A 13,336-nucleotide genomic window follows, 5' to 3' on the forward strand; every position below is an offset into this window, starting at 1 on the left:
AACCTGTCATCTGACCACAGGATGTGTGTGTGTCAGGGTACGACAGGCAGAGAGAGAACTCCCAACTATTCCACGGACTTCAGCTCTGCTGTGTTCCCGCTATTGACATGACCTTCTCAAGTTCTAAGTGCCCATCCCGCATCTACCTGTTCCATCTAGACCTGGCTCTGTCCTTCCATCTCTCAAGCTTAGTTCTCAAATGTGGGCTCTTCAGAGATAGAACTCTAAACTGTTGCTGTTTCTTCAGCTTTTCCCTGCAGCCAGGTTCAGGTCTGTTATCAACACAGAGACTCTTTCAGGCATATCAGTTTCCCAGTTTCATCTTTTAGGCCTTTTAGAAATTAGGCCTTTCCTCTATCATCCTGTGCAGTCACTGTGCGAATATAAATGTATGGATATTTCTATTTATTGTGTGGTATATAAAGTGAATTTTCTAAGACATAATACTAGTAATCAAGATAGAAGAAGAGACCCTGAGCTTGCTTCCACCAGGGTTACCAAGGAAAGTAGAAATATCTGGAAAAAAATTAAAAGCACCTTCTTTTGTGAATGTATTATTATTGATAAACTCTGACATTGTGGAAAGACAAAAGTATATTCATCTATATTTCTGACATAGCACACTTTTTTTTTGTCTTTATTAACTTGAGTATTTCTTATTTACATTTCGATTGTTATTCCCCTTCTGGGTTTCCGGGCCAACATTCCCCTAACCCCTCCCCATCCCCTTCTCTATGGGTGTTCCCCTCCCCATCCTCCCCCCATTACCGCCCTCCCTCCAACAATCACTGGGGGTTCAGTCTTGGCAGGACCAAGGGCTTCCCCTTCCACTGGTGCTCTTACTAGGATATTCATTGCTACCTATTACGTTGGAGCCCAGGGTCAGTCCATGTATAGTCTTTGGGTAGTGGCTTAGTCCCTGGAAGCTCTGGTTGCTTGGCATTGTTGTTCATATGGGGACTCAAACCCCTTCAAGCTCTTCCAGTTCTTTCTCTGATTCCTTCAACGGGGGTCCCATTCTCAGTTCAGTGGTTTGCTGCTGGCATTCGCCTCTGTATTTGCTGTATTCTGGCTGTGTCTCTCAGGAGAGATCTACATCTGGTTCCTGTCAGCCTGCACTTCTTTGCTTCATCCATCTTATCTAGTTTGGTGGCTGTATATGTATGGGCCACATGTGGGGCACGCTCTGAATGGGTGTTCCTTCTGCCTCTGTTCTAAACTTTGCCTCCCTATTCCCTGCCAAGGGTTTTCTTGTTCCCCTTTTAAAGAAGGAGTGAAGCATTCACATTTTGGTCATCCTTCTTGATTTTCATGTGTTCTGTGCATCTAGGGTAATTCAAGCATTTGGGCTAATAGCCACTTATCAATGAGTGCATACCATGTGTGTTTTTCTGTGATTGGGTTACCTCACTCAGGATGATATTTTCCAGTTCCAACCATTTGCCTACGAATTTCATAAAGTCATTGTTTTGGTAGCTGAGTAATATTCCATTGGACATAGCACACTTATAACGGTAAGAAAAATAGTAACTAGATTAGATTTCCTTCTGTAAGTTCTGAGGCCAGATCCAGTAATATCCAATTATTTAAATCCAACAGCTTTTATTTTTAATAAAATAAAAATAAAAGTGCTAGCCACATCACAGGCAGAGCAATCAAATGAAAATATTTTATGGACCTGGTTTGCATCCAAGTGGGGAACTTAGACTCCTTGCTAGAGTCGAACAGAGCCCGAGAGAGGTGCTCCAGTTCACACACTTGGACCTAGAAGCTGTATTCCAACCTGAAACCCTTCAGCATTTCTAGACTGCTGATAAGATCATATGCTCTGTGTGTTTTCTACATGTGTGTTTGTCTGTTTACGAACCTACAAGGACTTTTATATCTTCTATTCATTCTAGAATGACAGTGCCCAGTCTCGTCCCGTAGACAAGATGGTGAAGGTCAGTGTGAACTGATTTGGCCGTATTGGGTGCCTGGTTACCAGGGCTGCCTTCTCTGCATCTGGCAAAGTGGACATTGTTGCCATCAATGACCCCTTCACTGACCTCAACTACATGGACTACATGTTCCAGTATGACTCTACCCATAGCAAATCCAGTGGCACAGTCAAGGCTGAGAATGGGAAGCTTGTCATCAACGGGAAGCCCATCACCATCTTCCAGGAGCGAGATCCTGCTAATATCAAACCAGGTGATGCTGGTGCTGAGTATGTTGTGGAGTCTACTGGTATCTTTTTCACCATGGAGAAGGCTGGGGTTCACTTGAAGGGTGGGGCCAAAAGGGTCATCATCTCTGCCCCTTTGGCCAATGCCCCCATGTTTGTGATGGGTGTGAATCATGAGAAATATGACAACTCCCTCAAGATTGTCAGCAATGCATCCTGAACCACCCCTGGCACTGCTTAGCCCCCCTGGCCATGGTCATTCATGACAACTTTGACATCATGGAAGGGCTCATGACCACAGTCCACACCATCACTGCCACTCAGAAGACTGTGGATGGCTCCTCTGGAAAGCTGTGGCATGATGGCAGTGGGGCAACCCAGAACATCACCCCTGCATCCACTGGTCCTGCCAAGGCTGTGGGCAAGGTCATCCCAGAGCTGAACGGGAAGCTCACTGTCATGGCCTTCCGTATTCCTATTCCCAATGTATCTGTTGTGGATCTGACATGCCGCCTGAAGAAACCTGCCAAGTACGATGACATCAAGAAGGTGGTGAAGCAGGTATCTGAGGGCCCACTAAAGGGCATCCTGGGCTACACTGAGGACCAGGTTGTCTCTGCAACTTCAACAGCAACTCCCACTCTTCCACCTTTGATGCTGGGGCTGGCATTGCTCTCAGTGACAACTTTGTAAAGCTCATTTCCCGGTATGACAGCCACAGGGTGGTCTACATTACCTCCAAGGAATAAGAAACCCTGGACCACCCACCCCAGCTCAGCAAGGATACTGAGATCAAGAGAGAGGCCCCCAGTTGCTGAGGAGTCCCCGTCCCAACTCAGCCCCCAACACTGAGCATCTCCCGCACAATTCCATCCCAGACCCCCATAATAACAGGAGGGGCTTAGGGAGCCCTCCCTTCTCTCTTGAATACTATCAATAAAGTTCGCTGCATCCACACAAAAAAGATAAATATTCTACTTTTCTTTTTCTTATGCATATCCTGTTTATGCATAATTCATCTGATGCATTCAGGCTTGTGTTCTATTCTTTGAGAAAGTCAGATTTCTTGTGAACCTCCATCATTGAAGTGTTGATTACCATCCTTTATATTGTTTTATGAAAGGTAAGCTCCTTTTAAGATAGAAATTGAAGAGAGGCAAAAGTGCTTTTTGGAGCTAGCCGAGTAGCAGAGAAAACAGAGAAATCAAGAGAAGACCACTATTCTTGAGTGGAACAAGTATACATCAAAGTTTGTGCTCCAGGCTCTCTTCTAAGTATAGAAGATGAGACATAAACAAATGGGACCAAGATATCTGCACATAAGGGTCCTATTCTGTGGGGGAAAGAGACTAAAATAAAAAACACATGTGCGCTTTCAACTTAAAATGTAAATGATTTCTGAGCTATGAAGAAAATCCCATCAAGAAAAAGGGACCCAGTGGGTATGTAGGGAATTTAACATAGTACACATCATCCGGGTTTAGCATAGATGGGTCCTGTACTCAGGACCACACTAAGCTGCCGTCAAGGACTGTAAAACTTTTTCAAGGCAAACTTATCTCCTCATAGCTATGGAAATCTCAGGCAGGAAGACAGACTCTGTTCTTAATTTATAACTTTAGGAAAGACTTCACCACTTTTTAAAAGGGAACAGCTGATTAGGTCGGGCCCAGCAAGATAATCTCTACCTTGATCAACCCCAAATTGAACATATTTGAGAGCTAAATGCTATCTGCAATGCCCTTTGTATCTTTTCTGAATGAAACAACAATATCTTAGGGAGATGTGCCAATTTTTTGCCTTATTCTCTTAGTTAGAAACATTAAAAGGAAAGGCATAGTGATGATCAGTGAAATGAAGCAAAATGAAAACGTCAATGAAGAATAGGTTTGAATTTTTAAAAAATAATAAACAAAATAGATAAATTTTTATCTAGATTAGGAATTAAAAATGCAAAGCTCAGTTCAATAATAGCATGGTTCAAAGTGGACATTTCATAGAGAGACTACAGGGATGTCAAGGAAGGTGAGCTGAGATGGTTCCTCTGAAAAGAGCAATAAAGCAAGGGTGCTCGTGTTCACCATTCATACTTAATGCAGAGATCTTAGCAAGTACAATTAGGCAAGAGAAAGAAAGTCATCCAAGCTGGAAATAGAGAAGTTAGATTTTCCATTTCTGCAGATGACATGACAAGTCTAACTGCTCCATTAAAAGGCTGTTACAACACGAACTGAGTTATAGATGACAACGTTAACAGACCTAAACCAGAAGCTTTTAATTATTTTATTTATTATTGTTGTGTATAAGGGTGTGTGTGTGTGTGAGAGAGAGAGAGAGAAAGAGAGAGAGAGAGAAAGAGAGAGAGAGAGAGACAAGGAGAGAGAGAATGGGGAGGGAGGGAGGAAGGGAGGGAGGAAGGGAGAGAGAGAGAGAGAGAGAGAGAGAGAGAGAGAGAGAGAAAACTTTGGGGAAACTGGTTCTCTCCTTCTATCACAGGAAGCAGTGATGAGGTTCATGTTAGCTCGCTCATTTCTTGTGCACTTCTATTCACCGACTACAACATTAGCATCTTACATAGCAGTATTGAAACTAAAAAGATGTTAGGAAAGCAATCTTATTTACAAAAACTACAGGTATTTAGCAAAGTTTTTAAATAAGGAAATAAAGTTGTTTTCAATCAAAAACATCAAAAGTTGCTTTCAATCAAGATACTGCTGAAAGAAATTAAAGAGGACAAAATAAATGAAAGATTTCCTGTGCTCATGTATAACAGGATTAATTTTTATGACAAATGCCATATTAGCCTAAGTGATGTATGGAGTCTATTTAGTCCCATCAAAATACAAACCTTTTCTTCTTATAAATCTAATTTTAAAAAATCCTTCAGAAGATTCAGAATAGCCAAAGTGATCCTAAGTAAGTAACTGATTCGAGCCATCACAGTACTAACATGAAAACAAACTAATCATTTTGATGCTAACATACAAAGATCAATTGATCAAAAGAAACAGAAATTAACCAACACTCATCTAGGCAACAGATTCCTGAGAAAGATCTCAGGAATATACATGGGAGAAATGATACTCTCTTCAATAAGTGGTGCTAGCAAGATTGGACAAACCAAAAGAATTGAAATAGACCCTGACTCTCACCATTCACAAATAACAATTCAAGATCAATCAAAGGCCAAAATTTAAACCTTAAACTATAAAATTACTTTAAGAAAACAGAGGAATACTTTAAAACATTGATGAAAGAAAATTTAGATCTTTATGTAGGACCCCCAATACCCAGGCAATGAAAATAAAAACAAAAGGGATTACATGAAATTAAGCAGCTTAAACACAGCAAGGGAAGTGACCCAAAGAGTTAAGAGACAATCCACGGAATAAGAAAAGATATTTCTGAAGGAGTCATCTGGCAAGGGTGAATCCTTAAAATATATAAGAAACTTGAAAAGCCAATCACCAAAAAGTCAATAAAATAGACCAAGAAGCTAAAATACCTCTCGAAGGACAATACTCAGTCTTACTAATCAACGGAGAGATTCAAATCAAGTCACAATGCTGGGGAGAGTGCAGAGGAAGGACAAGTGGTAAGCTGTTGAAGGGAATGTTCATTAGTATAGCCACTGTGGGAAACAGCATGATTCTTCAACAACTCAAGATAGAACTGTCACATGACCCAGCATGTCTCCCACTAGGTGAACATCCAAGGTGAACTCATTATGCCAAAAGATACCTACACCCCTCTCCTGCTGATCACAGATAAAGTAAATAAAATATTATTTCCACCCAGATGCCTTCCAGTTGGTGAAGAGAATGTGTGTTGTGGATGCATAATCACATATTCAGTCATAAGAGTCAAAAAGTTATTCTAACTGTCACTTTCAGTCATTAGTAGAAGTTACTCTGATTGTCATTTTCAGTAGCGTGGCTGGAATTGGAAGCCATTGTACTGAGTGAAATTAGCTAGACACATGAAGACAAATGTCACACATTTCACTCATTTGTGGGAAGTAATGATTTGGTCTTGTAGAACTATGAGAAGATGGAGTGGTAGAGACTGAAAAGGGAGCAGGGGAAGAGACGCTAACAGTCCTACTAGTAATACAAAAAGACAAGGTGGAGGATTTCTGTCTGGTTCTCTTTAGGATAGTAGGGTAGTGATGGGTTAAAACAACACAAGGTGTATTTTAAATGACAAGAGAAAACAAAACCCCTAATGAATAAAAATTATTAATATTTGCAAAGAGTAGAGATACTATTCCCTGATTAGATTATAACACATTTGTGTATCTGTACTGAATTAACACAATGTAGCCCATGAACACGTATTGTCTCTGTTTATAAAATTAGACTTTATTGTCTGTTAAAGAGTTATGAAAAGCAGGGCAGTTGAAAAAGTAGACCTGCACATTCAACCTGTCCCCAATACACTTACTTTTTTTTTTTTACAGTCAATTTATAGGTAGTTAAAAATAATTCAAGTTCCTGTTCCTTAATTATGCTAACTTCATTCCAAGCACTCGGCAGCCCCATTTGCGCAATGGCTGTGTATTTGGCAGCATAGTTCATGCATTACTGGAATCGGGCCAATCTTCTCATTCTCCTGTTGACCACGTGGACAGAAGTAGTTGACAGCTTGTCGTTGGGAGGCTATGGTGCACTGGTTAGTGCAGGAACATCTCTCCTATGGGTTGAGTTATACATTTAAAAGAAAATAACTTGCACCTGTTACAAAATCTGTTTGATGTTTTTGTTTTTGCAACTGTGATAGCACACTTCCGCCAACCTTGCCAGTGATCCACGGAAGATGAAAAGGAAGGGACAGAGCTTACTTCTCACACTGAATGAACAAAATTCTTATTGACCTAGGGGTAAGCAACGTGCTGTAAAGGCTCGGGAAAATAACAAAAGTTACAGGATAATCTACCTTTCTTTACTTGGCACACTTTAAAATATTTACGAACCTTCAAAGATTTAAGTCAATGGGCATTCTGACATCGATCTAGTAAGACGATTTTCTTTCCTTTAACTATTAATCCAGATGATTATTTCAAGAGTTTTTGCTATTTCCTTTTAATCCCTTCACATCATTCTCGTATGACATTAGTTAATTCAGTGTGCTAACCTTTTTCAGCACTTCTACGTCTGTTTACCTTTATCTGTCTGTGCCACCCATGCTTCGCTTTAGTATCACAATTATGCTGAAGTTTCAACACTCGATGTTTACACATAGTCAGCATTTTTACTACTCACTGCTGCCTGAAGCATTTGCTTTACTCTCTCTGCTTTAATTCTCTTTGGGCCAGAATTTACAATGTAAACGTATGTAATCAGATCCTTAATCCTTTACATTTTTTTAAAAAAAAGTATTAATCACCTTAATCTAAAATACCTAGGAATCTTGCTTTACACTTCTGGTTTTTTAACAGTTTTTGCCTTTTTAAAATTCTGAGCAGAAAGTTATTTGCTTGGTTGTTTGTTTGTTTGTTTGTTTGTTTGTTTGTTTGTTTGTTTTGATGTAAGTTCTCTCTACATATCCCCAATTGACCTGAAACTCACTCTGTAGACCAGGCTGGCCTCAAACTCTGAGATCTGCCCGCCTCAGCTCCTGAGTGCTGGGATTAAAGGTGTTCAGCACCACACCTCGCCCTGACAGTTTTTGGCTTTTATTCTTAGGATTTCATCTTCTTACACAAGTATCAACAATGCATACCGATATCTTTCCACGCTGTGATTTGGATTACACTTTTCTTCTTATTCCTACAAATACGTTTACAATTTCCTGTTAAAATTTACCAAGTCGTTCTTCCCCACTTTTTCCTTCTTGCTGTTGTTTAAGCTGCAGCACTTACAAACAGCTCCTATGATGAATTTTGGTTGTTTCCTCTTTTACTAAACATTTTAACCCATGTTTCTAAAAGAAAACTCAGCCTATTATTATGTAATAACTACTGATATCTTTTAACTTCCTGTCAAATTTCTTCACATACCATTTCATATTACATTTCATAGTTTTATTAAATGACAAGGCCTTTCTTCTTCCTTTACTGTATATTTTATTTAATAACAAATTATAGTTTTAATGCTCTAAGTTAAATGGTTAGATAAATAACAATTTAAGTAAATTTTTTTATTTTCATCACTTTTAATTATGTTTATGCACGTAGGTCTGTATATAAGAGACGTGCTTGTAGAAAACAGAGGCATTATGGCCTTCTGAAGTCCTGGGAGTAACAGACCTTTGTTAGCCGCAGTTTATGGGTACAGAGAACAGAGCACCAATTCTCCACCTCCCAGGGTCACCCAGCTCCTAGATAAAATCCTTTTAAAGAGGTAGAAACCAATGCCCAGTTTCCTATCCATCTCTCTTGGATAAGGTAAAACAAAACAAGTTCTTTGTCCGCTTGCTGGAGCACCCCAATAATAACTGTGCCCCAATTGATCTGTTTTCTAGATTCTCACTATTCCTAATTATTTATGATTGTAAACATTACTGTATCACATATTCTTTTGAATGTCTGCTTACATATTTGGACCTGGGTTTTTCCTTCCTTCCTTCCTTCCTTCCTTCCTTCCTTCCTTCCTTCCTTTCTTCCTTCCCCTTTTTTTGCATTTACTTTTTTTAAATTTTTTTAATTGGAGACTTTTACATATATATATTTGCAGTCCGGGTCCTTTATTTCCTTTTTGTACATTAGGCCATGAATTCGTATGGCATGGGCTCCAGCAGCTCAGGCTCCTTTCCATTAGTCCTCACAAAGTGGGCTTCTCTGGGTGGCGCAGGCTGGCGCTTCAGCTGAACCCAGGTGCCCTTCTCTTTGGCTTCCTTTTTCTTCTGATCGTTGTCCTTCACACGCTTCAGGAAGCTGTCTCTGCTCTTCGAGTGCTTGATGTGCTCAGTCCGCACATTGATCCTCTTGGCCAGAATCTTGCTTGTTTACCATGACGCCCACGGCATGCTGGGTGACATTGTAGACTCTTCCGGTTTTGCCATGGTAACACTTGTGGGGTATTCCTTTTTGAACAGTGCCCATTCCCTTGATGTCTACAATATCACCCTTCTTGTAGATTTGCATGTATGTGGCCAAAGGAACAACTCCATGTTTCCTAAAAGGCCTAGAGGACATATACTGAGTACCTCTCCTCTTTCCTTTTGTGTTCCTCATTTTGGCAAGTTACTGGAAGATGGCTGCCGCGGCCGAAAGGACTTAATTTATATTTTAAATGTTATCCCCTTTCCCTGTTTCCCCTCCAGAAACCCACTATCCCATCCCCCCCCCAACTTTTATGAAGACGCTTCCTCAAGCACCCAACCACTCCCTCCCACTTCCCTGACATTCCCTCACACTGGGGCATTGAGGACAAGGCCTTCTTTACCTTCCTGAATTCCCTAGTCTGTTCAGTCGACCTATCAAAGTTTGAATCACCCAGTGTTTAACCACTATCCTGGTGTTAAATTTAGATACAAATCTTCTCACATACCAAAAGCTTGTATATTTTCTTCTCATTTAACTTCCTCCTGCCTTCACCTTCCACAACTATTTTCTCCCCAACAGCCATGAGTGAAACAATCTAATCTTTTAATATCAAGTTGTTACTAAATTTTCTCCACTTTTGAAATCATTTTTAGTAATTATTTACTTGTGATTATGTCATGCCACCTAAAGTATTAATAATTACCAGGTATTCACTATAAACACCACCATTCCTTTCTTCATTACTCTTTTATCTTGTGTTTGTCTTTTGAGGTGTCCTTGAGAACATTTTTCAAAATAGAAGATTATCTGTAGATCCGAACCTGGGCTCACTGACACTTTTTACCTTTGAGGTTCAAAGTGAAATGGTGTGGTATTACGTCCCAAGTGTCAGTACTTCTTAGCAAGTTTCCCCTGGAGAAACTGTTATTTATCCAAGCCGAGTTAGAGACTTGTCCTTGGAATGCTTTCTTGGGACAAAGGCCATGGTCAGTTGTAATTGGAGCCAGATGGGAGTAAGTATGTAGACTAGACAAGAAGTCAGGATGCTTCCCCCTGACACTGCTGGCCTGCTTCCCCCTCTGCCGTCCCTTGATTCTGAACTAGGACTACCTCTGGACCCTGGTCAGGCATCTCTCGCCTCTTTATGAGCACTCTCATTCTGTAGTCTTTTCCTTCAATCTCCGGCTTTCGATTGGTAGGTCAATTGGCTGGCTGGTTTGATTTGTTTGGGGGTTTGTTGTTTATTGTTGTTATTTGTTTTTTCTTCTCCAGTTTTTATTAATCTTATCCATATCTTTTTATGAAATAATGTGTCAAAGGTCTAAGCCTCTATTCCCAGTAGTCTTGGGAAAGTATGTTATTACCATTTCATACATTTTTAAAAGGATTGGAGAGGAAAGAGGAGAGAACCTGCCCAATTAGTGATCCTGAAGGGCACACAACAGTCTGCTTATTCACAGGCACATGGTTCACTTATATTCACATTTTGTTATATCTTATGCTAATTTTGTCTGAAACAATCAAAAGTGACATCATTTTCCCTCTATGTATGCCTTCACCTGTCTCCGAGTCTGTACCTGTAGAATGCTTCTCAAATACCTGACCTGACATTAATTGTTCGTATTTGCTGAAATGTCTATCTTTTCTCCATCTTTTCTCTATACTAATCCAAGCTAGTTTCTGTTATTTCTCCGTATTTCTCTCCGATGACCCTTTTAATGTTTTTCTACTAAGGACATCCCTGACTCACTGAGTGTATTCTTGCCATCTCCTTTGAACACAGTTGGCTCCGCTTAGTGCCAATAGTTTGAGGGCAAATCTCAGTTTCTGTTTATAAAACAAACACCCAGTGGTCACCATGTCCAAATACTTTATCACACTTGAGACATTGTCAGTCAGTCAGCTCAGACGAGAAGCTCATGAGATCAGAATCTCCACAGCCTACTATTTCCAAACACACACACTAGTCCCCTTGTTTCTGGAACATGCTTTCTTCTAGCAAATTCTGATTATTCCAATTCCCTGGGATCAACCTCCTGACAGTGTTAAAGAATCAAGGTCTGCCTTTGTTCGATCTGTATTCGTGGTGAAACTGACTTGCAAAAGTGTCCCACTTGCACACTCGTGTTTACAAAAGTTTTTGTTAAAGTCAAACTTAGATTTAAATATATCTGTGTATATCTAATGTGTCAGGACCACGATAAGTCTGAAGGCATGGGCTCATCCGAGTATGGACAAAAAGGCAGAAGCTCCTCCAGTGCACCATTACCTCCAAAATGATTCACTGTAAAACAGCCTGCTTGTGACAACCTCTCATGTCTGAGCTAACCTTCACACCAGACACACAATCTGAACAGTGTTCTAACAGTGTTTATGATCCGTAAGAGAGTTTTCCAGAAAATATGTGTGCCTAATCCATGGCATTTATGAGAATTTGTGTTATGATAACGAACTTGATTTCATTTCTATTTCTAAATTCTTGATGTAATGTGTACCTAGCAGGAATCAGACCAGTTACAATCCTTGGTATGTCACTGGGGAAACCAAGTCATTTGACATGTTTGCATTATGCTAAGACTTTTCTAAGTATTTTTTACATAATATAGCCACATTGACATTTTATTCTTGTTAATTTATTTCAGTGTATGTCTCTGTGTGTGTGTCTGTGTGTGTATGTCTCTGTGTGTGTGTGTCTATGTGTGTGTGTGTGTGTGTGTGTGTGTGTGTGAGTGAGTGCCTGCACGTGCAAAGTATGTATGCATTTGTCTATGTGTACATGTGTTTGGAAACTAGAGGTTAATGTCAGCTGTCTTCCTTTCTTGCTTTCCATTTTACATTTTCACCCTTTTTGTTGAAAAACAAAAACCATAACAATATACTTCAAATAGTCTCCCCTCCTACAATTCTTCTCAGATCCTCTGGCCTCCTCACCCACCGAAATCCACACCCTTTCTTATTCTCTCTCCTTAGTGTTTGTTTGTTTGTTTGTTTGTTTGTTTGTTTGTTTTTAAAGAAAGGGTCTCTTGCTAAATCTGGAGCTCAGTAGAGTATCAAGACCAGGTGGTCCGGAAGCTCCAGGGACCTGCCTGTCTCCTCCAATGCTGGGATTATAGATGCCACCATCAGGGTTTTATGTGGTTCCTGGGAATCTGAACTCAGGTCTTCATGCTTGCACCTAAGCACTGTACCAACTGAGCCATATTCTCACCCAGATATAATTCACTGGTGAAAACTTTCTGAAGCCAAAGTCTGTGAAACTTTGAGGAGAGACATAAATTCAAATCCATCAAGACCCAAAACTTCTATTTTTTTTTTTACAGATATCCCTCACATACAGAAAGCTATGACTCATAGATCAGAGTCCTCAGATTCCTATTCCAGGTTGAAAAGGAGGCCCTGGATAAGTGACTGGCTATGGTCTTCTGGGGAAATGGGTTGAGTTCCTTTTTGCTCTCTGTGGGCCTAACGTTGAGCTTTGTTCTGTGCATGCAACTTTGTTAAAACCAATAACAAGTGGTAGAGTGGGTGAGGAGGTTGAACTCATGTTGAAGGAATCCTAAAGTTGTCAAATGACTCTAGGATTTAAATTCTGACCTGTCCGGCTGTGCACTATGTGCTGTAGAACCATTTCATGTGCAGATCACATGCAAACATGGAGAGTGAAAGACACAAGCTTAGAAAAAAAGAGCAGGCTTATCATTGCAACGCTGTTTCATCATCACATTGCATAAGTATATTTTTATGGGGAAAATCAATTAAAATGCTTTTTAACTGTTAATTTATAAACCTTGGTGGAACATCAACACATAATCAGGTGACTGACTGAAACAGAGTGACAAGAATAGTTTTCTCTAATTTTCTAAAATCTGTAATGAACAGACCAATTATGGAGAAGGGAAGAGACAGAATAAAGCAGGGTGATATTGAATAGATTCTCATTAAATTGCTTTATACAGAAACCACCCCGCCTCAGCCCTCTGTTTCTTTTTTTTTTTCCGGAGCTGAGGACTGAACCCAGGGCCTTGCGCATGCTAGGCAAGCGCTCTACCATTGAGCTAAATCCCCAACCCCGGCCCTCTGTTTCTAAAATCATGGACAGCCATGGAATTTTTATCCTTATTATCATTACATGTGGTTATCCTATCACAGTTGGAACACAGTAGTAAACAGACAGCCGCATAGTC

The 13,336-nt window shown here is 40.2% G+C and overlaps 1 long non-coding RNA gene and 1 pseudogene across 1 annotated transcript in view; both read right to left on the bottom strand.

Moving 5' to 3' along the window:
• The window catches only part of LOC134485600 (uncharacterized), a 29,331-nt gene that overhangs the window by 3,441 nt on the left and 12,554 nt on the right, over nt 1–13,336 (bottom strand). The gene's annotated exons all lie outside the window — the stretch shown is intronic.
• On the bottom strand, nt 8,740–9,341 carry LOC134485599 (large ribosomal subunit protein eL21-like; annotated as a pseudogene).

Source organism: Rattus norvegicus, chromosome 2 (genome assembly GCF_021556685.1).
Source record: "Rattus norvegicus strain SHRSP/BbbUtx chromosome 2, alternate assembly SHRSP_T2T, whole genome shotgun sequence".
Classification (NCBI taxonomy): Eukaryota; Metazoa; Chordata; class Mammalia; order Rodentia; family Muridae; genus Rattus; species Rattus norvegicus.